The 25,588-nt window shown below is 27.1% G+C and overlaps 1 protein-coding gene across 4 annotated transcripts in view; it reads left to right on the forward strand.

The window, feature by feature from the left end:
* The window catches only part of LOC142333902 (solute carrier organic anion transporter family member 74D-like), a 280,479-nt gene that overhangs the window by 100,160 nt on the left and 154,731 nt on the right, over window positions 1-25,588 (forward strand). Inside the window, exon 1 of one of the 4 annotated variants that reach the window (XM_075381507.1) lies at window positions 22,457-22,505. The exons of the other annotated variants lie outside the window; for them this stretch is intronic. The gene's annotated coding sequence lies outside the window, so the exon portion shown is untranslated. Of the gene's footprint in view, window positions 1-22,456; window positions 22,506-25,588 lie in introns of those variants that run through there. 4 annotated transcript variants of the gene reach the window in all.

Here is a 25,588-nt window from a genome sequence, read left to right on the forward strand (position 1 = left end):
GAAAAAACTAATATCAAAGCAGGGTAAACATATTTTAAAAATTGTTCTTTAGATTTGGCTGTCAAAAAATGTTATTATTTACTGAATATCGGAAATATTTTACGTATTTTTATAAATTAAAAATCAAGTGTTATTTTTTTTTTTTAGATAAACTAATGCTCCTCTATTCTTTATCTAACGTAAACAGACTGAAAAAGTCAGTTAATATTTATTTTTATCATCTATACCCATATTTGGAAATAATTATGAACTCATGATATTAAATTTAAATTTCTATTCTCAAAAGGTTTATGGTGTGGTGACAATGCACATTCGTTATATTTTCTACTCACTTCATAGATAAATTTTCATTGATTTTACTTTTTATTTCTTGTTCTGCAACCGATGGTATAGTATTTGTCTAATGTTATAACGAAAATTAATTTCCAATTTCACCATTCAAATACATAATTTCATATAAAACATTCTCTGTATTCCATTTCATGAAATTTGATTTTCTAAAAATTTCTTATAATTTTGTTTTTTAACGGTTTACATAATATTTTTGAGTGATTTATCGCTCAAAAATTTTATCTAATACAAACTTAAAAAAATTTAAATTTAAAGAAAAACTGAATATTATAATATTTAAAAAAAAAAATTGTCCTTTTTTGAAGTTAATTTATTACTTTTTTCTTAATATTTTCTTGTATTTTAGTTTTTTATTTAAATTATATGGGTAGGAAAAAACCCACCCATATGGAAAACAATTATTAAAAAAACAAAGAAGGGAGTAAAACATTGAAATTTAATATTGATATTTAAATATTTACGCTGACCGGAAAGCGTAAATATGTACATATTTTTTTTACACTGAATTTTAAAATTAATTTCTTTGAAGTTTTGTGGAAAAATATTTTGAATATGAAAATCACATCAGGATAGATGTAGCCTATTCGCTATGCATATTGTATATGATGAATCATTACTTTATCACATTCCGATACTAATTAAGAATGAAAATAAAATAATTAAAAATATTAATATCTTTAATATAAATACATTGTCTACGTAACCATGTAATATAATTTCTGCTTTAATAACAACCTTCCACTGACATCAGAAAAACACTCACTACTACACCGCTAGAGAAACTTCCTTAACAAAATAAAAAATAATCATTAAAAAGTAAAATCATTTGGTAAAAAGTAAGGTTGAACATAAATTTAAAAAAAAAGAAGAAAGTATACGTGCGGGTTAATTCAAAACCTGTTCCATTTTTTAACCGTTAAAAATGTTTTCTAGAATAGATGTCAGCAGGTAAATTTAATAAAACTTCTTTCAGTTTAGAAAGGTATCGTTTACAAATGAAATCATATTTTATCTCATTTTAGATATTCCGTCACTAGTTCATTATTATTATTATTTTTTATTTAAAATGCCTTCCTATATAATTCCGACTTAAATATCACCTCATTATTTGGTAAATTTTTTCAGTAACATTATTAAGATGTGCGTAATCATCATATGTATTATATGATAAATGTACAAGTATGTAGTTGGTTTCATTTTTACCGACATTTGGAGAAAAATACGGTGTTACCTTTTGTCGTACGGTAGGATTCGGAGATGAATTTTTCTTTACGCTTTTAGGTATAGGGAGTACGAAAATACCATTCAATTAAAATGTAATTTCCTTGTATATATAAAACAACTCAGCAAAAACTATTGAAGGTAAATTGATGAAAATGTGTATACATGTTCTTCTTTCGGTGTAAGTGCACACTAAGAAAGGATCTTCTGAAATTCGGTCTCTAAATTATTAAAATGGAGTAACAGTGAAGTTTACTTTCTTCTTTTTTTTCTTAGTTTCTCTGTTAATAATGAAAATATCAACTTGATTTCTGGTATGTGTAAACTTCATGTGAATACTTAAACAAGAATTTTTAATTTTTCCAAAATTTGACCTTGAAAGAAGTGAAGAAAGGTAAAAAAGGTTTGAACAATGACAGTAGATTTTCCCATTTCTGACTATAATAAACGATATTTTTATTCGATTCGGGCTTGCAAATACTCTTCAGATAAATATCTGAAACAAAATATCTGAGACAAAATAGAAACTATTGACCACGACGAGAAACGCAATTAAACATGTAGCGCGAGCGACGTTGATATTAGTATGTATATACATACCTACCCGCAATGCTTCGCTATTGCTAGATTTGAGTATATATATATATATTTTTTTTTTTTTTGATAAAATATTAACAAAATGAACATTACGGAACTTCCCCAAATTCAGTCTGAACCTCTCCTTTTCCCATTTTCCTTTCCCTATTTCCCTTCCTCGTACCCCTTATTTTCCCCGTTTTCTCTTTCCTCGTTTCCCCTTTTATTTTGTTCCCCTTTCTGTTTCCTTTTTCCGTTTTTAATTTTCCCCGTTTTCCCCTTTTTTATTTTTCCATTTTCCTCTTCTTCGCTTTTTACTTTCTTCCCTTCTATCTTTTTCGATTTTCGATTTTCCAATTTTACCCTCTTTTCCTTTTCCGATTTTTCCCCGCGCATAAATCGGTCCATTAGTTTTTTATTCTATAGCGGACACACATATCGGAAACATTGAAATGGAATCGTAAAATATTAAGTATAGCGTGTGTTGCTTTTACGTCCAACTGATAGCGCTGTTTTAAAAAAAAAAGCACTTTTTTACCTGTCACAGGTGTGATATCTTAGGTATATAAATAGTAGGTATACGAGTACAAAAACACGTGCGTATTCGAACACAACGTTGCGTTAAAATTTCAAAGCAGTCGGTGAAGAACTTTTGGTTGGAGATATAAGAATCTGAACAAACGAACATTTACATTTATATATGCCTATGTGTAAAATTTATGCATCGAAAATCTCAAAAACTACTAGATCAATTTAAATAAAATTTAGATATGCTGTAGTAGTATATCTCAATTTATGCATGTGAAAATTTTATTTAGATTGGTTGAATCGTTATTCAGTTACGCTCAATTTAAGGTTCGGCAACAGACAACATAATCTTAATTAGAGGTTATGTTGACTTTGAGTTTGTTTCATCCCGCTTTTGCAGTGGGTCATAGATATGAGTGAGTTTGAACTCGATGCTTGTGTGTAGGGTCTACTCGTTACTATTAATTACTTCATCGAATTACAGTTTTAATGATTTAATTTACTTAACAAACAAAAAATATTTTAATATTAAATAAAAAAAATTATACATAGAAAAACTACGCGAGCAATTTCTAAACATTTTTGCGTTTAAAAATAAGATAAAAATATATTTAAAAATTAAAAAAATTGGTTTTCAAATGATTATGTGATAAAAGCCAGTTTTTTCTTTTTGAAATTTATAACAAACTAATTAATGGTAAATTAATAGTGGATCAATTAAATAAATGTTTTACATCAAAAGTATTTGCTTTCAACATTTTCATTTAAAAAGTAGAAATAAATGCATTTAATTAAAAAAATAATTAAATCCATTTATCTAACTTAGGTATTTTTATTTAACCCCTGTAAAGTTATTAGTTTCAAATTAGAACATTCTTTATACATTTTCTTTTTTATTTATGAAATCTCATGGATGACTGAAACAACGATATCATTTTTACTTCCTTGTACGAAGTAAAAGGAAGTATTATGATCGAGAAAAATTTCGGTTTCCAGATATCAACGGAAATATCCATTTGACCATTCCTGAATCCATTTTGACTAGTTTCGGCGTGATGTCTATACGTACGTAAGTTTGTATCTCGCATAACTCAAAAACGATTAGCCGTAGGATGTTAACATTTTGGATATGTACTGTTGTAACATCTAATTGTGCACCTCCCCTTTTGATTGCAATCGACTGAACCAAAAGTGTCATTTCGGGCACTTTTGGTTTTTTAACCTCAAAATTCAAAGTTTGGATTTTGTAATTTTTTAACTGCAGTAATATGCAGGCTCTCATTGAGAGATTTCCGACGATATATCATAAGTGGTACTTATTTTTATTGGTTCCAGAATTATAGCCAAATAAAATTTTAATTAATGAAATATTTAGATGTTACAAGGGGAAGGCACATCGGTTCGAATTAAACTTCATTTCCATTCTTATCATCTCTTTTTATTTTAAATATATTAATTTATTAATAATTATTAACTTCTGATTGTAAAAAAATATATTTTTACGATAAATAATACTTCAATAATAACAATAAAAGAAAAAAAATATCAGAAGTTATTAATGAAATAAGATTTTATTTACTTTTCATTAAAAAAAAAAATTGTGTAGATGTAATTTAACAGACGTACAAGGAATTCATATGGTGTCCACATCAGATATTTTTATTAATATAAGTTTATTCTTAAGCAGGAAGTTGCGTTTACGCATAGCACACACAATTGTGTTCTCGTTTCTCGTTTCATATCCAGTGCAATCTGCATTTGCCTAATTGCATAATAATAAGGCGTAAATCTAAAAAAAGAAGTACTTCTCTCAATCCAGAAGTAGCAAAAACAACATCGTCTTATTTATTTTTTAAACGGTTTATTGTAACTGTTATTCTATTTCACTTTTATAATGAAGACATTTGTTGTAAACGTTTTTATGTTTATGCAAAGACAAATTGTCCTTTGAAAACTTAATTATAATAACACCTAAATAAATATTATATAAAATATAATAAAATAATTTTATTATTGTTATCAAAATCTCGATATTATTTTCTAAAAAAGTTAAACAATAAGTAAATTAATGATAAAAAGGTTATATTTTGAAATAAACTATATTGTTTTAATTTAAAACATATTTCAATCAGAAGTAATAGGAAAATTAATAGCTACTGAAAGAATTTAATTGCAGTGCCAACTGCAAAGCGTTTGGAAAGTTACTGGGCAATATTAGTTGGCCTGTGCCCTGTGGGTTCGTTGGGCATTGCTCATTAATAAACCAACACGTCACTTGTTGAGTTGTAATTGAACGTGCTTCGTTTCGTTTCGTGTTGTTTCGTTTATCGGAATCAATAGCTACGAGAAACGCCAAGACTCTTTCGGTAAAGGAATGTATTTTTATCGTTGGAAAAGTCGTTTTGTGAAGGTGAAAATATACATTGATTTAGCGAAGCACACGTTTTCTGGAAAGTACCATCCGTGGATTACACGAACAATCTTTACATGAAGCGAAAATTGGAGTCTGTGTCGGTGTGAATAGAAAGCGTAATTGTAGATCCAATTTATTTTGAAAATACAGTGTTCGTTATAGTGCTGTTTTATCAAATTTCATCAGTCAGTTAACAGAAGTGGAAATCAGTCACGGTTGCTTCCAACAAGATGGGGCCACAGCGCACACACACCTAAGAGGTCAGTGTATTTTTTACGAAATGTCTTTGGTAATCCAATCATTTCGAGGGGTTTGTGGCTTGTATGATCACCCGATCTGACTTCCCCAGATTACTTTGTATGGAGGGCAGTGAAACAAGCAATGTATCTCAACAACAGATAACGCACGATTGACGAAGTAAAACCACAATAACGGCATACATACGAGACATTCCAGTTCATCAGCTGGTTAAAGTGTTTGAAAACAAATTGGAACGTGTGCAGTGTTGTATTGATGTTGAAAGAGGCCATTTTCAATACCTTTTATAAACTATTCCAATTATTTTAATACACGTTTCTATAAAATAATGAAATAAAAATACAAAGTAATAATTAAGAAAGTTTTGTCATTCAACTTACATAATTTCAGTCCATAACAACTTTCCGAACGCACTGTATAAGTGCGTTGTATTCTAGTGAGTTGTTTTCTATTAAGAGAGCAGAAGCAGCTGTTGTAGCAATATGATCGTGTTTTTCTGGAGTTTGGGTAAAAAGTGTAAAATATTCTTCCATTTTTATTTATTAATATTGTTGAATACATATAATCGATCACGCAGTCGTAAATTTTATACAAATTGTTTAAAACACGTTACCGGGTTTTAAAAAAAAGGATTTATACGCATTTTTTCACGTAAGAAAACTATTCTTTAAACATAAATTAAAATTAAGAAAATGTCAGATCTTGTAGAACCAATACATCGCATTCAAAATTAAATTTCCTTCATTTATTTTTTTAATTGCATTTAATGGTACCTTATGTTACTGATTTTAACACAATTGCGCATGGTGATGATTTTTCAATTGTTGATATTTTGTAAAAATAATAAAAAATTATGTGAATAAAAACTATATAAAACGGCAAAAATTATTGTACTTTTTTAATCTACAAACATTGTTAAAAATACTCATTTTATAGTATTTTTTTGAAAATGTATTATTTTTTTTTAAAATTAGTATTTGTTATTATTATTATTGTTCTTTTATTTATTTAACGATTTATATTTATTATTTCCTCACTATCTAGAAATTATAATTGTTTACCAATCAAAATTGGTAAACAATTATAATGGCTTTTATTAATGGCTTATTTTAATGGCTTTTTGAACATTTTTTGATTAGTATTTCATTTCAATAAGTGTATACCAGGCTTTCTATTTAATATAAAAATATATAAGTAAAAACCACTCTGTAAAATAAACCTTATAAATACTCTATAAGCCAGCTAAGGAACATTGTGTAGAGGTTGCGAAACAATTATACGGAACTATCACTGTACCCAGTTTTCAGGGACACAGCAACCTATACCACATTGTTTCAGCTCTAAAGTGCGTTTTAGGAAAAAAACAAGTAAAATGTAATTTCAAGTAAATAGTAGAATCATTAAATCTAAAATAATAAAAAAATTCAGAAAATTGGATTTTATTAGAAATGTTTAATTGATTTATCCATTGCAAAAATTGTCGGAAAATCGTTTTACCAGCGAATTCTTTTCTGTTCTTAATGAAATATACATGACTAAGATGGAGATTAATATGCATTACGACAAGTATAATCGGTACTGACTTCTACGAAAATAATAAATAGTAAACAGGAAGGCGGGAATAAGCTCTTTAGTACGTCAACAAGTTGAACTGCCGAATATTAAAGAGCTAATATGTTGTCAGCCTACTTGTGTTATGCATAGTTTATTAAAATTTGTATTATAAAATGAAATACCAAAATAATTGAATTATTCCGCAGGAAATGATTTTATTTTCGATTTTGTATGAGTCATGAGATTAAAAACAATACTCTTTACAGTTTTCTTCTTAGAATAATTATATTTATTTAGTACTTACCAGATGGTATGACTTCGTATTATAAAATACACGGAACATTTTATTTTTTTAAAAGATCCGCTTACAGAAAGTTTATTGAAACTACTATTTTATGTATTTATATATTAATATCAATTGGAAGAAAAGGATAGCCTAACTTTAACCAATAAAAACCTCGCTCCGTTCTCGGGTTGACTTTTTGTTTAACCACAAGATAGAAAAAAAAATTCCTTTACAAGTCTATAGGCAAAGCTGTTTTGTAATAATTCAAATATCACCAACGCAAATTTGAGAAACATCGTTTGATAGGAAGATGTATGAAGAATAAGCGAAATAATAGATTGTGAAATATAGATTATTAGCAACACAAGGTAAACGAATTCATTCAATGGACTAAGAGAGGTTGTTCTTTCCATTAACAATTACTCAGGAAATAGGTATACATATTTTTATTCAGGATTAAAATACCGTATAATTATCATGTTTTTTTTTCTAATCACCTTAAATATATATGCATATTACAATGAATTTATTTCTCTCCAGATATTAAAGGGGCGCCACTAAGGAAAATCCTCGACTGTCGTCAGACTTACGTGTTACGTAGAAAAATGTCAATCGTTCATTTAACTATTTCAGTTGAACTATAAACCGTTTTTACAGATGATATTTTGTAGGAGCATCGATTAGATTATTATTATTATTATTTCTAGGGAATGATAAGTTATTATACTAATCGCTCCCTAACGAATTCAACTGCTGATGAAGACTGAAAGTCTTCCAAAATAAAAGTATAATTTTCAACTAAAGCTCGCATATTTACTAAACACATAGGTCATTATTATCAACATCCAAAATATTGACTATATATCATCTATAATGGCGAAGGGGTAAATGGACTATGTAATCATATCGTCACCAACAATTCTTCCCTTAGTAAGTTCCTCATTTTATAGCTGAGAAATCGTTCGGCTATAAAAAAATCTTCATTCTTGGAAGTCTTAAAAATACTGCATACATTAGTCCATTATAATATTAAAATTATGGATTTATATATATTTTTAAATTTACGTATTTAATTGATATACCATTTTTGTTATGTCTAATGTATTTTTCGTGTTAAGAGAACTGGATTATCTACTTTATAGGTTATTTCTTCTCACAAATAAGTACAATAAAAATAAAATTCCCTTGATGTTTCTTCTCATTCATTACTCTTATGCAAAATTTAAAGTATATTTAAATTAGTTAACGTTTATTGTAAAGAAGTCTTATCAACATGTATTCCATAAAACTAAATCTACCAATTTGACACCGAGTTACAACGGATTTTTTTACATTATTCTATATTAAAAAATAATTGTTATGAATTAATTCCTTTGTAGGATATTCATTGTGATATGTTTAATTATATTGACTGATTTCATTATTAATTATTGTGGGGTATAATGTCATTCCAGAGTCATTATCATTGCATCTGCTCCCACACCGTACAAGGCTTGATTAAATTGTTTAGTAATTGTTCATACAATCTATTTATTTTTTAATAAAATTGAATTCTGTTTTTATACAAACAAATGTAGTTACTGACTCTTTTTCTGAGCGGTTGGAATGCTCATTAACATCAAGAAAAATAATCATTTTTTACTAAAAATAACAATATACTATTTCAATTTAAGAAATAGGAAATCTAAAGCTAAAAAAATCTTCCGAAGAATGTTTTAAAAATTAAATAAAAAATTGTTCTTAAAAAATAAACATTTTTAAAAAAGTTGTAAAAAATTATTCTGACTTTGACTTTATACTCATTTAACGTGTACAAATTCAATTCTTTTTCAATTAATGTCATTTAAATCGTTAGTTTTATCAGACTTTGAAACAGTAAGGTGCTCTGAAATCTAATCCGTAAGTATTTTTTTTATATATATTAAAATTTATGTCAGGATAAATGGATTTAGATTATTCTTCCTTTATTTTGTATATTAAGTTCCTTTAGTTTCCTAATTATAAGTTTTCTTGATAACTTTCGAAACTATTTGAATACTCTTTTCCAACTTTTTTCGTCATTGCTAATATTGAATCGTTATTTCATTAAGACAACTGAGGGAGATTAGTTAAACATTTAAAGTAAAAAGGTTCTTGTATTATTTCGATTCGCTACATTCCTTTTTTTTTTCTAAAAAAATGCAGATCCTTTGCTTTTATTATTTTTTTCAAACGGGTTTTTTCAACTAAATAAAATTTTTTTCGACCTACGTGATTTTAAATAAAAATAAAACTAAATTAGTTGAAATTAAATACAATTTTTAAATTTAACAATCTTTAAAAAGAGTTAGTTGTTGGTAGTTTTTAATTTTCCACCTACTTTAAAAAGTCTATTTTTAAACAAGAACTAAAAAAGTTTTTTTTATGCGTTCATTTAAGTCAATTTTATTATTCTTTAAACAAATTTACTTTATTTTTTGTACCGAATTTATTTATTTATTATCTTTACATCCATCCATCAATATTTTTTCATACAATTGCTATCTTTATAAATCAATACAGATTATGATTACTTTCCTTTTTTGTATTCATTAGTTAAGTACTTTGATCAAGGTTTTATTATTATTCTCCACGAATCTTCCAATCAAACATTAAAGCAGTTCCTATATTACTAAGTCTGTCACTCCCTATGTGACGTATATAATGGGACAATTATGCTCAATCTGAAAAAAAAAAACATTTTTTATAGAAAATTAAAATAATCTACATAAGACTATTTCATAGCTTTAAAACAAAATCAACAATACCTGGACAGATATTTAATATTTTAATCGTTTGAAAATAATGTGCAATTTGCAATATTATATCGAGGTACTATTAGTCATTCTTGAGAGAATAGAAACATTTTCTCAAGTTTATATTTTTAAAAAAAGTCTAGTCAAAACACAATTTTTCTTTATTTCTGTTTTATTTTTTTTATTTTGTCTTTATTTTTAGATGATTTTACTCTAAAATACATATATATAAATGAAAAACATAACGGAAAAATTTTAGACATAGGCATTCAAATGATTTTCCCACTACTGAAGGCAGTATCATATGAACGTAACCCACCAGTTTGGTCTAGTGGTAAACTCGTCATCGCAGATCAATTGATTTTGAAGTCCAGAGTTCTAAGGTTCAATTCCTCGTAAAGACAGTTACTTTTATATGGATTGAATACGAGATCGTGGATGCCGGTGTTCTTTGGTGGTTGGATTTCAATTAACCACACGTCTCAGGAATGATCACCCTGGGAATGTACAAAACTACACTTTCATTCAAACATACCACTCTCATTCATTCTCTGAAGTAATACCTTACGGTGGTTCCGGAGCTTAACAGAAAAATCGGCTTATATTATAAATTTTTACGATAAAACCTGTACTTCATCCACAAAATAACTATATTAATAGTAGAAAAGGGTAAAAGTTTTTCAAATTAATTAAGTAAATTTGCATACCGTTGATTATTCACCGGATTAAAGCTAGTCTTAATGGCAGACTGTTAATTGTGGTAAGCCTGATATGAAAATAGTTAATAATAATCATTAAAATTAGATTAATGAATATTTTCAAGTACTTTCATAACTAGTTCTTTTTGTTCGGTATTGCGAGGGTCTCGTTGTGTAGCTTTTTGAAATGTTAAAAAGTTTATAATTTATTTAAAATAAAGGAGTAAGTGTGTGTGTGTGTGTGTGTGTGTGTGTGTGTGTGTGTGTGAGCATGTATAATTTTAAACGTATAAAAATTATATTTTTTCTTTGTAATTTAAAACTTTTAATCTATGAAAAATAATATATTGTTTTAACTATTAAATATCTAACTAACTCTATAAGGGTTAACAGGAAAGAATATATAATAGCGATATAACCAAAATATCTTTTACATTATTTAATATTTATATATATTGATATTATATTATTAATTTATTATATTTATCTTTATTCATTTATTCTACTGTTACGATGCACTTTGATGAAATATTTATACATTATAAATTTTAATTGATATGATGATTTTAAATTACGCCCATTACGATTGTAATTGCTTATATATATATATATTTTAATGCAAACTAGTTTAATTTTTAATATTTAGACACATTAGGTTAAGGTTATAGTAAAAGTAATATAGGTTAATTAGTTATGCATAAATTTCTGTTTTGGTTAATTACTATTTCATTCCGCTGGATGAGTTCATACATACGTTTTGTTATGAAATAATTTCAAATTAAATAATTTATTTGTAAATTATATTTTTTTCTTACATTAACTTCCTTATTTAATTTTATGTACTTTTAAAAGCAAATTATTCTCTTTTTATTATACTTTTTTATCGGAAATAAATAATTTATAATTGTACTAATATTTTTAATGAAATATTAACAGATATTAATCAATTTTTTGTCCTTGAAAAAAATCAATTTTGTTTTTTAATATCTATCATAAGAAACATTAAATTCTTGTAATTTTTTTTGAAGGTCACTTATTCATTCTGTTTAGACAAGATAATTGTACGTGAAATAAAATATCATTCCGGTTCATTCATTCAATAAATTAGATATTATTACATCAAATCAATTTTAAAAACTCTTTTATAAAAATTTCAGGTTGTTTTTCTAAAAATTAACAAAACAATTTTTTATCATAACAAACTAATCAATTTATTTGACCACATAAAAACGATTTTAAATGTTATTACAAATATTTATTACGTTCTTAATATATATTTTAAATACTCTATGCTTATAATTAGCCATACTGTTTAGATCGGCGCCAGTTTTTACGTCTTATGAAAAATTCCATCTGAAGCAAAGATAAAATAAATTAACCCAATAACTTTCTGTTTTGAAACGTCGGTATTTTATTTTGACCTTAGCTAAAGGCTAAATATATTTTCTAAATATCTAATATTTATTTAATAAGATTTCTAAATAATTATCGATAATTACATTTTTATTTTTTATTAAGATTCACGATTACGTTGAAGATTAAGAGGAATGATTTTGATTACATCTTAATTCAGAGTTTTTAAAACATTTAATTTTTAATTATCATGTTAGGTGAGATATTACCAAAGACAAGAATTTAAAAAAAAATAAAATATAAGTTTTCTTACAATTAACATTTTACTAAAAAAAAACTACTTTCTAATCTAATCTTAAGATGTGTGTAGATTAAAAATGTTCATCTTTTAAATTATGTCAGTGCACTAACACTTACTGTCGGGATAAAGGAAGCTTACAACTTGTTAGGAATATTTTCTTGACTGTACCTTTAAATCTCCTTTTCACCAAAATAAACCTCGATTAAAATCATCCCAAAATGTTTTCCCATCTTTATATCAGATTTTCAAGAAAATCATAAAATATTAAGCTTTGTTTGCAGAATGTAAAAAAATAACCCCGCTCTCACCTACAATTAAATTACTTTCTATTTTATACGACGTAAAATTTTATATAACCGATCATTTGGATTGAAAAAAAAAAAATTTAAACTACTACTAAACATTTTTTTGGTGTTATTATCACCAAAATGATAGTTAAAAGTTATAAAAGAACGAGCCCGTATTCCATCACCGAATTTCATAGAAAATGTAATAATAGCAAAAATATTTCATTCACACGCTTTATTTTGAGCCAAATTTAAGTAATAAATATGTATACCCTTTCCAGATACCCTTCTCAAGCAAAGAGACAGTACCACATACACGATTGCGTGTGCGCGTGCGCGCACACATACACACCATAAAATTATATATGATATGTATGGTTTGTTTTTTGAACCCAGGGGAGCGCAAAACATCACATTTGAGTAAACATAACCATGTATACTCTGATTTTTATCTGTAATAGCAATGTTAATTATTCTATTCTACACTATTTTAGCCGAGAATATAATGAAAACTAAGAAAAACAAGTTAAAGTTAATTTAGGCGGTTATTTCAATAGTTGAAAAATCATTGTCAGTAGACATTGCAGAAAAAGTATATATATATATATATATATATATATATATACACATAGTGTATCACCAAGTTGTCTCGGGATTTTCATAACCTATTCTATTTGTGAAAATAATAGAAAAAAAACATATAAACTTATAAAGAAAATTCTTCGTTTGCAGTTAATGCTAGTGAAAAATTTCGCTCGGATTTCTGCTACCCTAGTGAAATGAGGTCATAGTGAAATTTTTAGGACGTTAATTAAGGGGCAAAATTAAGGATTTATTATAGTTTTTGGCCTGAAAATTCAAATAAAATAGGTTCCAAAATCCCTGGTTTTTTATGTTTGACGTACAATAACTTTGTTAAATGGGTAATAAACACATAAAATGTGTTAACAAAGCTTGTAGATAATTTAATTCTGAACAAAATGGTGTAAGATAAGTTGAATAAAACAAAAACAAAATAGAAAAATTAGAATTTAGAAATAGTATACTAAACCAAATTGCATTAGCCCGCCATTTTCAACACATTGCTTGGCACGCTTCTGTACAGTTTTAGTTACTCTTTTTAGTTTTTCAACATAAAAAAATAAGGTTTTTACCTCAATTAATTGCTTTTCTTGCCAGATTTCTCAAAAACTACTGCAGATACAGTTCTGGAAGCTATTTAATTCTATTTTTCAGTGGGAAAACCATAAGAAATCACTAATTCTGAAATCCAGGCGAAATCTTTAACTAGCCGTAACTCGCAAACGAAAAATTTTAAAATATTTGTTTATATGAAGTTTTTCCATTATTTTTTCGAATAGTTTTGAAAATCTCGGAAGAACTTCGTGAAACACTCTGTATATAAAAACAACAGGACAATAACTTAATGAAAAAAAAAGTTGAATAAAAGTAAAAAGATACTGTTAACAGTCATCATTTTAGGAGATTCCGGTTGAAACCTTAAAACTATTTAAATTACTTAAAATTCCAATTTACTTTGTCAAGACATGCTTAATGCACTCCTGTTAAATAGGTTGGATCTATAAAAATTATCCAAGATAGATCGATCAAAGAAATATCCTCGCCTATTAACACAATTTAAGGGTGATAATAACATTTTATTTTTCTGATAATAGAACATTTTTTCCAACTGCTTAATCGTTATTTATTGTGTATATTTTTTTAGAAGTTAACTTATTTTTTCGAATAAATAATTTTGTGACCAATTTATTCCGATCAACGTGTATCGTAGCTGTTTATTTGTAAAAACAATAAAATTTGATATAAATGAAGGTTATCATAAGATTAATAGGAGAAAAAGTGATGTAATAGTTGTTTTTAACATAAAGGGTAATATTTTAAATAAATAAGTAAATTACGATTTTTTATAATTAATTAAAAATTAGAATTATAATAAGTCTGAATGTCAAAAATGTGTAATATTTCCACGCATGGAAGAAATCTCCTTTTTGTCAAACTTACGAACTTCTGTTTATAACATCAACCAATCAGTTAGGAAGATTATTTTATTCACTCCTCAATCTCTGTAATAAACTTTGGCATGTGATGTTTATACTTGAGAATTATTTCCCAAGATTAAGTGTAAAAAAAATTTTCCTAACTTTAAAATTCAAATGTTTCCATTGATATATAGCTCTAATCCTACCTTAATTTTAATCTGTTAGATAAAGAATGAACTAATGATGAAATATTTCTACTTTATTCTTATTTTAGATTACATTTTTTATAATTTATTCATATATTATATATATTATTAGTATTATTATATATATATATTCATATATATTATATATATTTATTTCAAACTTTGTTTTCATTACTTTTGACCGTAAAAGATAAATTCGTTGATTATCTTTATGTATTTTTTTTTCGCAGCCCATAAAATTAGGCAACCCAGTTTTAAAACGATCGAATTGTTTTTGTTTTAGATCGGAGTTTTAATTATTGAAACACCTGAATAATTAAAAATTTAAATTAGCGCTAGTTTATCGAAAATTTGAATATTCAACAGGAGTCTATCGCTTTCTCATTGCTAACGTTGTAGCCGTTGCCATAAAAACAACGTTTCCTACGACCCACCACTAATTTATTCTCGAATTTTAATTAATCTTTTTAATAGAACTTTTAAAATGTTCAAATAATATATTGTAATTATTCTTTTAACGTTGTAAATTTTTACTTAATATCTCGAAAACAAATTAAATGTGGATAATTTTAATTAAACTGTTAATTAATTGACAATTTTTAAAAATATATCTGTCATCTACAAATCATTAGAAGAAGAGTGTGAAAACATATGTAAATTCAAGAATAAATACAGGATGGAAAAAAAATTAATGTTTATGTATTAGGAGAGCTGATCCTAAATAGGTATAAAATCTATAGCAATGCAAAAGAAAATCTATTATAAATGTTTGTTTTTCATCCATAATATTTTGTTTGATTCTTATTTAGGTTTAACATTTTTTATATGTTACTTCATGTCTGTTTAAATAAATAAAAAAATTATTAATGCTATTAGAATGAATAAATGACCGTTTTTCACATCTTGAAAAAATTTTAACAGCGGAAGTTTATTTAATAAAATCTTTCTAGAGGACTTACTATTTGTAACGTATTATTGTGATTTTTTTTTTTTTTACATATGGTTGGTAGAAATCATAGAATATTAATTCTTGATATTGCTTTAATGTATAACTGGTAAAGGTTTGAATAACTAATACAATGAAAACCAGCTTCATAAGCAATTCACTATTAACTATTCAGTGCTGTAAGTTTTATATAATAGATATTACATATTATTCTAGTTAAATTTAATTTCATCTTTTAAATTATTTGAAATTAGTGTCCTATTAGAGTAGTTAGGTCTAATGGGTTTTTGATTCACGCTAAGTGAATAATAAATTATCACATAGCTTCAACAATGTTTCTTTCTTTTACAGACTGAATAGCGCTTATCTTTTGAAAGAAGGATGTATTGGAATGATAGGTATTGAAACTGAATTGGTCTGAATTGAATAATAGCCTGAAAGTTTTATTAAATGAGGTAAATTTAGCACAACGAAGCATTCTGGTGTACTTGACCTTTGGGTTACGGGTAAGAGGGAAGTTGGATTTAGTTAAATTGCTTAGTATAATTTGGTAATGGGTTAATGTAGACAGATTTTAATCCTAATATTATCGAGCAAGCTGTTTATTTAAATTCTTTGTGAATTTTTTAATGCTTAATAATTTTTTTTTTTCAAAGTAATGTGTACTTTCTAACATACACATGTTGTATAGAATTTTTAATTTTTACTGAATCAATCCACACCAAATATATAGGAAGCTCAGAAGGTATACGACCAATAAAGAAAAATATTATTAGAATTTTAGAGTTTTTCGATAGTAAACTTAATATTTATTTATTAAGAATGAAATCAAAATCTAATATTCCTGATATTTCTATGTCAATAATAATAATAATAATAGAAAACTGGAACTTATCACAAATTATATTGTTTGTTTATAGGATCTAAGCATATGATTACATTTTAATGTCATATTAAATGTTAAAATCTGCTACTAATTGTGCGCTTATAAAAATATAACTCTATTAAATATTGAAGAAAATCTTCTTTTCAGTTAAAGCTGTAAGTACGAGTATAATGCATTTTCTCAAACAAAAATTATAATTTATTTGCTACTTTACTTTATTATCTATCCTAGTCTTTGTTATGGCTATCATGAATGTAAAACACGTGACTACAAGAGGCCCAAGCCACAGCTATTTCTCCTGAGACTAATCATAATCAATTTACTCTCAGTTCCTTGCTGAACAGAGTGATAGTATTACTTATAGGAATGAATATAACTTGCATTTCGATGGATATGCCATGCTGATATGGTGCAATACATTCAACTTAAAGGAAGAACGCCTCAGGAAACTACTTCAATTCTCACTTCCCTTAGTGAGTATGACATTTTAATTATTCTTGATAAAGACCATGCCATTTTCGAGAGTGACTTGTGGATCATATCATATTACCTAAAATCTTGATGATTGCAGGCAGTCTGACACTTAAATATACGTACATTATGAAGAAGAAGAAGATTTTGAAGAGATATGTGAAAGGATTGAATGTGTAATAACATCAGAAAAGGACAGATGCTGTAAGGTACAGATGAGAGATTGAAATTCTGTAGTTGGAGAAGGTGAAGAAGGAATAATTTTAGGAAAATTTAAAATAAAAATTTTTTTGGCTTAGAAGTAAGGAATGTGGGAAAACAAATTATATGATATGATGTGTAGGAAGTTGACGAGCATTACATGGGATAAATGAAAAGGAAATGATAAAATGAAAATTAATAGGGGATACAAGAAGAAAAAAGGGAGAAAAAATTGTGGAGAAAAAAGTAAGAGCAAAATGGAAGGAATGGGCGGAGGACCTGCATCTGACAAAAGAGAAACCTGAGTAAATAAACATAGAAAAGGTATTGGAGATAGCTGAAGAGAATATAGGATTTCCATACAAGTATTTAACTGCTTAAATTAGGATGGAGTGGAAGAAATACAACTGTAATTTTATAATAGTATGTACCATACAAGAATGGCTTGAAGACCTTGTAAAAACGGTAATGATAACAATTCCAAAGAAAAGTTGAACAGAAAATTTACAGATCACAGAACAATAATTGCTAAAATATTGTTAAGAATCCTACATTAAAGATTCCTAAAAATAATAGAAGAAATTGTAGGAAAGGAAATATTTGGCTTCAGGTAAAGGAAAACAATCGGAGATGCCATTGAGCTACTAAGGATAGTTGTAGAGAGATATTTAGAAAGAAGAAGGTTCTGTTTCATATATTTAGAGAAGGAAATTTATAGAATCAAATGAAAAAAATGATTGAGATTAGAATAGAATAAAAATTATAATTAGAATTGAATGACAGAAGATTAACTAAAGAATTATACATGCAATCAGCACCAGTGTAAGTAAATAAGAATTCTGAGTGGGTGGGTGTGTCTAAGTTGAGGTGTTAGGTAAAGAAGCAGTCTCTCATCTACAATCTTCAATATTTACATTGAAGATATGATAATGAATGTAGCAGAATAAAGAATAAATATAGAAAACGAAAAATGAGATGCTCAAGAGTTGCTGATAATATGGTGGTAATTATAGCTGATGATACACACTTATTTAAAAGATCGTAACAGCACTGGAGGAAGGAATAAGAGTATGGAATAAAGATAAATATAGGACAAAATAGAATAACCTAAGTAAATTGAAAATAGGATTTTGTGGTAAAGACAAGTGAAGGAAGAATTGAAAAAAAAAAAAAATACTGATATTTAGGTAATGTGGGGACAGAGAACTGGAAGACTACAGTGAAAATAAAAAGGATAGCAATGGCAAATTGAGACTTAAGTAACAAGAGGAAATTATTAAGTAGTAAAAGTCTGGAGTTAGAGTTAAGGAAGTAATTAGTGAAATGCTGTAGATGGAGTGGCTTGTTTTTGGAAGTGAAGAATGGACAAACAGGAAGAAGTAGAGAGACTGGATTGAGGTTTTTAAGATGTAGATATGGAGAAAGTAAAAGGGATAGATAACGTGAGAAATGAAGAAGTAATGAACAGGATTAAAGAGGAAAGAGCACTTAATGTGTGAAGTAAATAAAAGAGAAGAAAACTGGATAGGATATGTGGTTAGAGAAAGTGGGGAATCTTAACAACTCCAGTGGAAAAGTAAGTAGGAGAAGAAGGGAAGCCAGATAAAAGAAAAAGAGTGAATAGATGAGGTGAATATTGAAAACTGTGAGGGGAGTAAGGAGAAGGCTTGAATGGAGACTGTCATGTATTAAGATAACGCCACCAGGTAGAAATACCAGATGATGATGACTTACATTAAAAAAAAATACACGGGTTAAAATGATTCCCTCACTTTAAATTGTTTTCAATTCTATCGAAAGGCAAAATCAACAAACAATTTTAAAATTCTACGTCTGAACATAGAAATGCTGATTCATTTTAAACTAAAATAATCTTGCAAAATGTACCTAATGTAAATGTACGAGTTTTAGACTTCAAAGATAGGAGAAGGTTCTCAATTCGACCCGTAAGTATTTCTTTGTTTTAAATCGAGAATTAATAGGTAGTTTGTTAGATATTTTTGGTTTGACATCTGATTTAAAAGTAGAATTTATAAAACAACTGAAAAAAAAATTATTCTTTTTTTATTATTATGTTGGTATTTTTTTTATTTTTAAATTCAAGTTTATTTTATAACCAATTAGAATATTCTGTCCTAAATAACCAGTTTATGTTCAATTAATCTTTTCCATTTATAATATATAACATGACGCACTTTGAACAACTCCTTCCCTTGGTACATCTCAGGAATGGTTGACCTGAGACCGTACAGAACTACATATCACTCATTCTCTAAAGTAATAACTTACATCGGGTCCGGAGGCTAAACAGAAAAAAGAAGAAGCTTTGGTACTGTTTAGTTTGAAGGTGAATCTGTTGAGAAATAATTTCTGTGTGAAAATCAATGACACAAATTTTACTGATTTTTTTTTCATTCCACATTTTGCCTTGGTTAAAGATATTTAATACTTAATTACCTTACAGGCTAATGGGAAAAGTTTCCAAAAAAAAGTTAGTGATATAAAAGAATATGAGAAATGATTTTTTTGCTACGTTTTGTACATTTCAAAAATCAAATTGCTTTAGATACCGATGACAACTGGTAAATATATACGCCCCCTTTGATTTATTTCAATTCAGTAAGGGGTAAAAATTAAAATCTAAAATTTGAATTATTTTTTAGTTTTACAGATTGATTAATTACTTTTAATGTAATGCGGAGTTATGTTTGATTAAAACTATTTAGAAGCCGTTTGAAAAAATTCACATACTTAAACCTGGTGAGAAAAATAATATGAAGGAAATTAGGTAATTCGTTTTATGTAATTGAACCGTAGATTCCGTTCTTGTTTGTTATTCCGACCAATTATTAATTAGGATATTAAAAAGAAATACTACTGTTAATTGATAGTTAACCAATGAATTATTTTTGTTGCATAAAAATTCTATTATTACAGAAAATGAATTAATAATACTACATTGTGATTTCTCATTTAACTGTACTTAATTTATATCTTAGAAGTGAAATAAAAAAAGGAATAGTGGTAGTTTTAACGAATAAGAACAACGTTTTTTCGCATGGGATCTCGACTTATTTTCAATACGATCATTGCGTGACAGTAGTTCGTTTTACTCGTAGAAACAATTTTATTTTCAATGGTAATGAAACACTGCTAACGCTCGCTTTCATACAAATTCGTATTCCCCCTACGCGTGTACGTACTTTCAAATAATTTATGCCGTGGGTGGGAAAAATATCGTCTTTATTAAAGTTTAATTGGTATAGAATAGAATGTTAATAATAGCTTTGATTTGATAACCGATATACTTATTCTTCATCGCTTGACGGAAATATCAAGTTTTATTTCATCTTTTTAAAACAAGTCAGACCAATGATTTTTTTTTTTTAACTGAAGAAGGTTATTTAAAAGAAATTATTTACAATATTTCTTGAATTTTTTATTTAATTTTTGTATTAATACAGGACATCACATTTAAGGTTAAATAATAATGTACTCGTACATTATTTTCTTTTAGAGAGTTTTATTTAATTAATTGATACCCATTTTTTTATTAGTTTTAAGTTCATTTTGGTCTTTTAGATTACTCTTATAGAAATATATTTTGCTAAATTCTAAAACACTTTAAAAACTGTCTATTGAATGATTCGATTTAATTTTAAAAGGCTTTGTTATTTTATTACTTATTTAAAAAAAAAGAAAACTTGTTTAAAATAATCACAAAAGATATTTTTATTTAAAATTAATTTATCAATTACTATTTTTGAGTGATAATATTTTTTTTTTGTTGAAAGAGCTGTCATCAACAGCTGTGGTCATTAGCAGAGTGGACAATGGTAGTGTATTAAAAGACACCATGCCTGACCGGGATGTTTTATTGAATTTATTTAGGAATGATATTTTTAATGTTTTATATATGAATCTTGTCTTCTTAATCCATAACAATAATTATATTACCGAATAAAGTTACAAAAATACAACCTATTTGAAAAATATTTTTATTAAGTTAATAAAATAAATGTTTAACAATTGTTTTATTTATTTTACATATTTTCATTACGTATTATTACTATACTAGTAATAAATTCTTTTTATTAATTAATAATATTTATTAGGTTGTAATTACATACGACCAGTTTTACGTAATTATTATTACATAAAATTATATCTGAAATTTCGTTGTAAGTACGTATATTTAATCGAAATAATTATAATAATTTTAATTTAACGGAATATTTGATTAACTCTTTAATAGACAATAGTACTAGTAATAGTGATAATAATGAATTTAATAATTAATTAATTAATATTAGTATTTATTGATAATCTAACTAGTCTATTAGTTAATAGATCTAAGTTGTAGCTAATTAATTAAAGCTCTATTAACTAGTTATTAGGTCTAAATTGTAATACTAACTTTAGAATCACAAAAATCATATGTTAAGTCGAAAATGAATTTATAAATATTTTATTATATCGACTTTTCGAAGAAAAGTACACGGTATTACTTTTGGTCACATGTACGGAGGGGGAAATGAATTTTTTTTACGTTTCAGTTATAAAGAATACGAAAATACCATTCACTTAAATTGGTGTTTCTTTATATGTATATAGGCCTATTTATATAGTTTTGTGGCTTGAAAATCTCTAGAATTACTTGATCAGTTTCAATACGATTATTTTAAACTCAGCTTGAGTTTTATACTCTAAAATTATTTTTAGTGTGGGATTTTATTCTAAAAGGAATCGGAAATTCCAACGTATATGAAGTTGTGCTTGTAAAGATTTTATGAAGATTGGTTGAGTCGTTCTTGAGTTAAGCTGTTTAAGGTAAAAAAAATTTGAGCCGGGCAATTTTGAAGCGTGGTTCATTATGATGCTGCATGTTGGAACGTCGACGTTTGTTTATCTGCGGTGTCTATTGTTAGCAATATTAAATTAAATTAAACAAATATTGAAATATTAAAACCAAATTAAATTAACAAAAGTCGGTCTTCTTGTGCAAAACTGCGTATGATTTCTTTTAAAATTAATAAAAACATCGATTAAATAATTTAGCTTACTATGAAGTCAAGTTTAGAAAATTTTGTAATTAATTTTAATTATTAAAATTTATTTTTAATTAATTTTATATGTGATTTCAGGTAAGGATCAATTTAATTACACAATTAGCTGCTGTGTCTACGCTACTCATTGTAAGTTGTAAATATTAATTAAAAATCATCTTAGCATTTCTATGGATAGATTAAATATTTTATTAGATTATTTTGCTTCAGTTCTTCATTTATTGTAAAGGATGAAAGGCAGTAACGCTTTTAATATGCAAAACGAAAGATGAAGTTTACGTTGAAAATATTGTGAATATTTAAAAAAGAAAATGTGTGTATTTGCCGACCTCCTTGGCTGAGTAGGTAATGTTTTGGCATTTCGTGTGGTGGTCCTGGGTTCAAATCCCGTTCAGGCATGGCATCTTTTCATATGCCATCAATTTCTATCGGGTTAATAACCGTAGCTGTTGATGCTCGCTCTTTCATAACATAAAAAAGATCTGCTGAAATAACAATTATTAATCTGAAAAAATCTTTCATTGAACTGAATTTCAACAAAACAATATTTTAGTTTATTAATTTTATAAAATGTTCTAATTGATGTTTAAAATGATAAAAATATTTCAATTCAAACTAAAAAAAATAACAGGAAATATTATTTCTTTAAAAATTGAATCGCATTTTGAAATACTAGTTGTTGTAACAGTTCTAAATCCAAAATTTCAACATCTTACGGCTAATCGTTTTTGAGTTATGCGAAATAACGTAGACGTCGAAATATAGACGTCACGCCGAAACTAGTCAAAATGAATTCAGGGATGGTCAAAATGGATATTTCCGTTGAAATCTGAAAACCGAAATTTTCCGCGATCACAATACTTACTTGTACTTCGTACAGGCAAGTAAAAAGTGGTTCATAATTTCAAGTATGTAATTATTATTTTTTGATTGACCAAACTGATATCGTTCCGCCATTTCGCGCTATGCTTTTATTCTTATAAAAACAACATTGTTTTTCTGAAAAAAAATTTTGTCTTAAAAATTAATATTTCAAAAACGATTTTGTAATTATAGTGATTTTTCAAAAATAAGTGTCAAGAACATCTTTCTACATACTGTACATGTGTATTATTTACATGTACTAAATTGTATAAATGTATATTATATGGATGATATATAGGCTTACACGCGCTAATATTATATCTTGTACTATTTCATAAATGTCAACTTGAGTCTCGTTAAGTGTGGGTGAAACATATTGTGGAGTAATGTCGGAATGTCTATGGCTTTATTAAGAGAAGTCAAGCATTCTTAATTTGGTGAGTTATGCTGTGCTTGTAAATAGCCTCTTCAACATTCTTGGTAGCTGTTATTGCAGCATTTATATTATGTTAAAACTTACATTAATGGTAAGTTTTTTTTTACTTTTTTTGGTAAGTTTTTTACTTTTTTTTTATTCTGCATTTTATATGTAGTCAACAAAATATTTTATATTTAAAATTGTCTGGATTTCAAACAGATTGTTGTGACAAATTTTTGTTAAGCCGTATAATTTATCTTTATACTGTAAACCTAGTTAGAGCTTTACACTCTAAAATTACTTTTAGTGTGGGATTTTATTTTATGAGAGATCAGAAAACTTGCCGTTGTCCAGTAAACACTTTTACCGGTAGAGAGCTACCGGTGAAGAAATAGTTTCTCTGAAAAGTTCACAGACTGCTTCCCCTCCAATAACTCATACAAGAGCTGGACAGTTTCCTGCATCTCAGCAAAACTTAGCTGTCTGATATTCGTCCACGGAGCACAGAACAGAAAAAAGGAATCAAGGATAAGAAAAAGGGTGGCTGGTACGAATGGTTAAAGGAGCTCTAGTTGGATAAACAATTAGCATTAGCTAGAGAATAACTTCAAGGCCTTGCGGGCGCCCATCATGTTACATCCATTCAGGATATCCGGTCATTTTTACCCAGGATAGGAACAGCACATTAACTACTTTATAAGAAAGCAACGACTTAGTATCGACGGGTTTAAATTTAAGTAGCGACAAAAATAGCTTTTCCTCCAAAAATTAAATTTTCACTCTCCAACGAGCTCAGACTTTTTAAAGTAATTTCTTCGTATATCCTCCAGTCGAATATCCTGTACAAAGGTATCCGACTGAACCGTACATTCGATCAAACTTTCCGCGGAAGATTTTGTTTTCCAGTAACTTTCTTTTGCCATAGATAAATGAAAGAAAATGTAATAAAATCCAAACCAATTATTCTGTCGTACATAATAACTCATCATCAGGCAGTTGTAAATTCTTATATGTAAGTAGATATTTATTGGTTATGAAATTTAAAAAAGAGCGCATAAATAAATGTAATTGTTACCAAGAACTTTTATTTATTCCGAATTACGGTATTTTTTTTTTAATTGGTCTGTTTTAAAGTCACTAGAAAAGTTATATATTATCTTTTTACTGAGTAATTTCAAGATGTTCCATAGCGAATCGTTACGGTTGAAATACTTCTTCCCTACAATATTTTTTCCATCCCGTTGTTTATTTAAATAATTAAAAATTACTAACATTATGAAGCTAATCACATTATCACTTGACTATTACGAATAATAATGTTAAAATACACAGTTGGGTGCAAAACATCTTACTGCATTTATCGAGAGTCGGAAAAGCAAATTGTTTTTTAAATAGTTGCCATATTGAAAGCGACTATCGGAAAATATTTTAAAGAAACTTAAACAAAGATATACAACAATTTTTTATTTTTTTATTTTTAAATCCCACTTATTAAAATTATCTCTTAATAGATTTATAGAACTTGAAATTGGCCTAAAGGAAAGATGTAAAGATAGAGTACTTTTTATGTTTAATTTTCAGTAATACAATGATTTAAATTAGATAAATTGAAATCGCTGTATTAACGAAAAAAGTTTGATATAGTGAAATACTCTGTTTTTTTTCTGTGAAGTTCTTTTTTGATTGTAATTCTTCTTACAAAGCTTTTTCTTTCGTAGTTAATACTGTAGTAGATTTACTTTAGAATATTTTTTTAAAAATTCACTTATGTAGAAAAAGTTTTTTATATTTTATTCATATTATACTCTTGAAGTTGCCTGATATCTGCAGCAGGTTTATTTTTTATGGTACCTGGGCTTTTTTCGTTTTTCGGCCAAAACCAAAAAAGTTTTATTTTTTAAAATTTAAAATCTGAATGATAAGAACGTTT

Source organism: Lycorma delicatula, chromosome 1 (assembly GCF_047948215.1).
Source record: "Lycorma delicatula isolate Av1 chromosome 1, ASM4794821v1, whole genome shotgun sequence".
NCBI classification, from domain to species: Eukaryota; Metazoa; Arthropoda; class Insecta; order Hemiptera; family Fulgoridae; genus Lycorma; species Lycorma delicatula.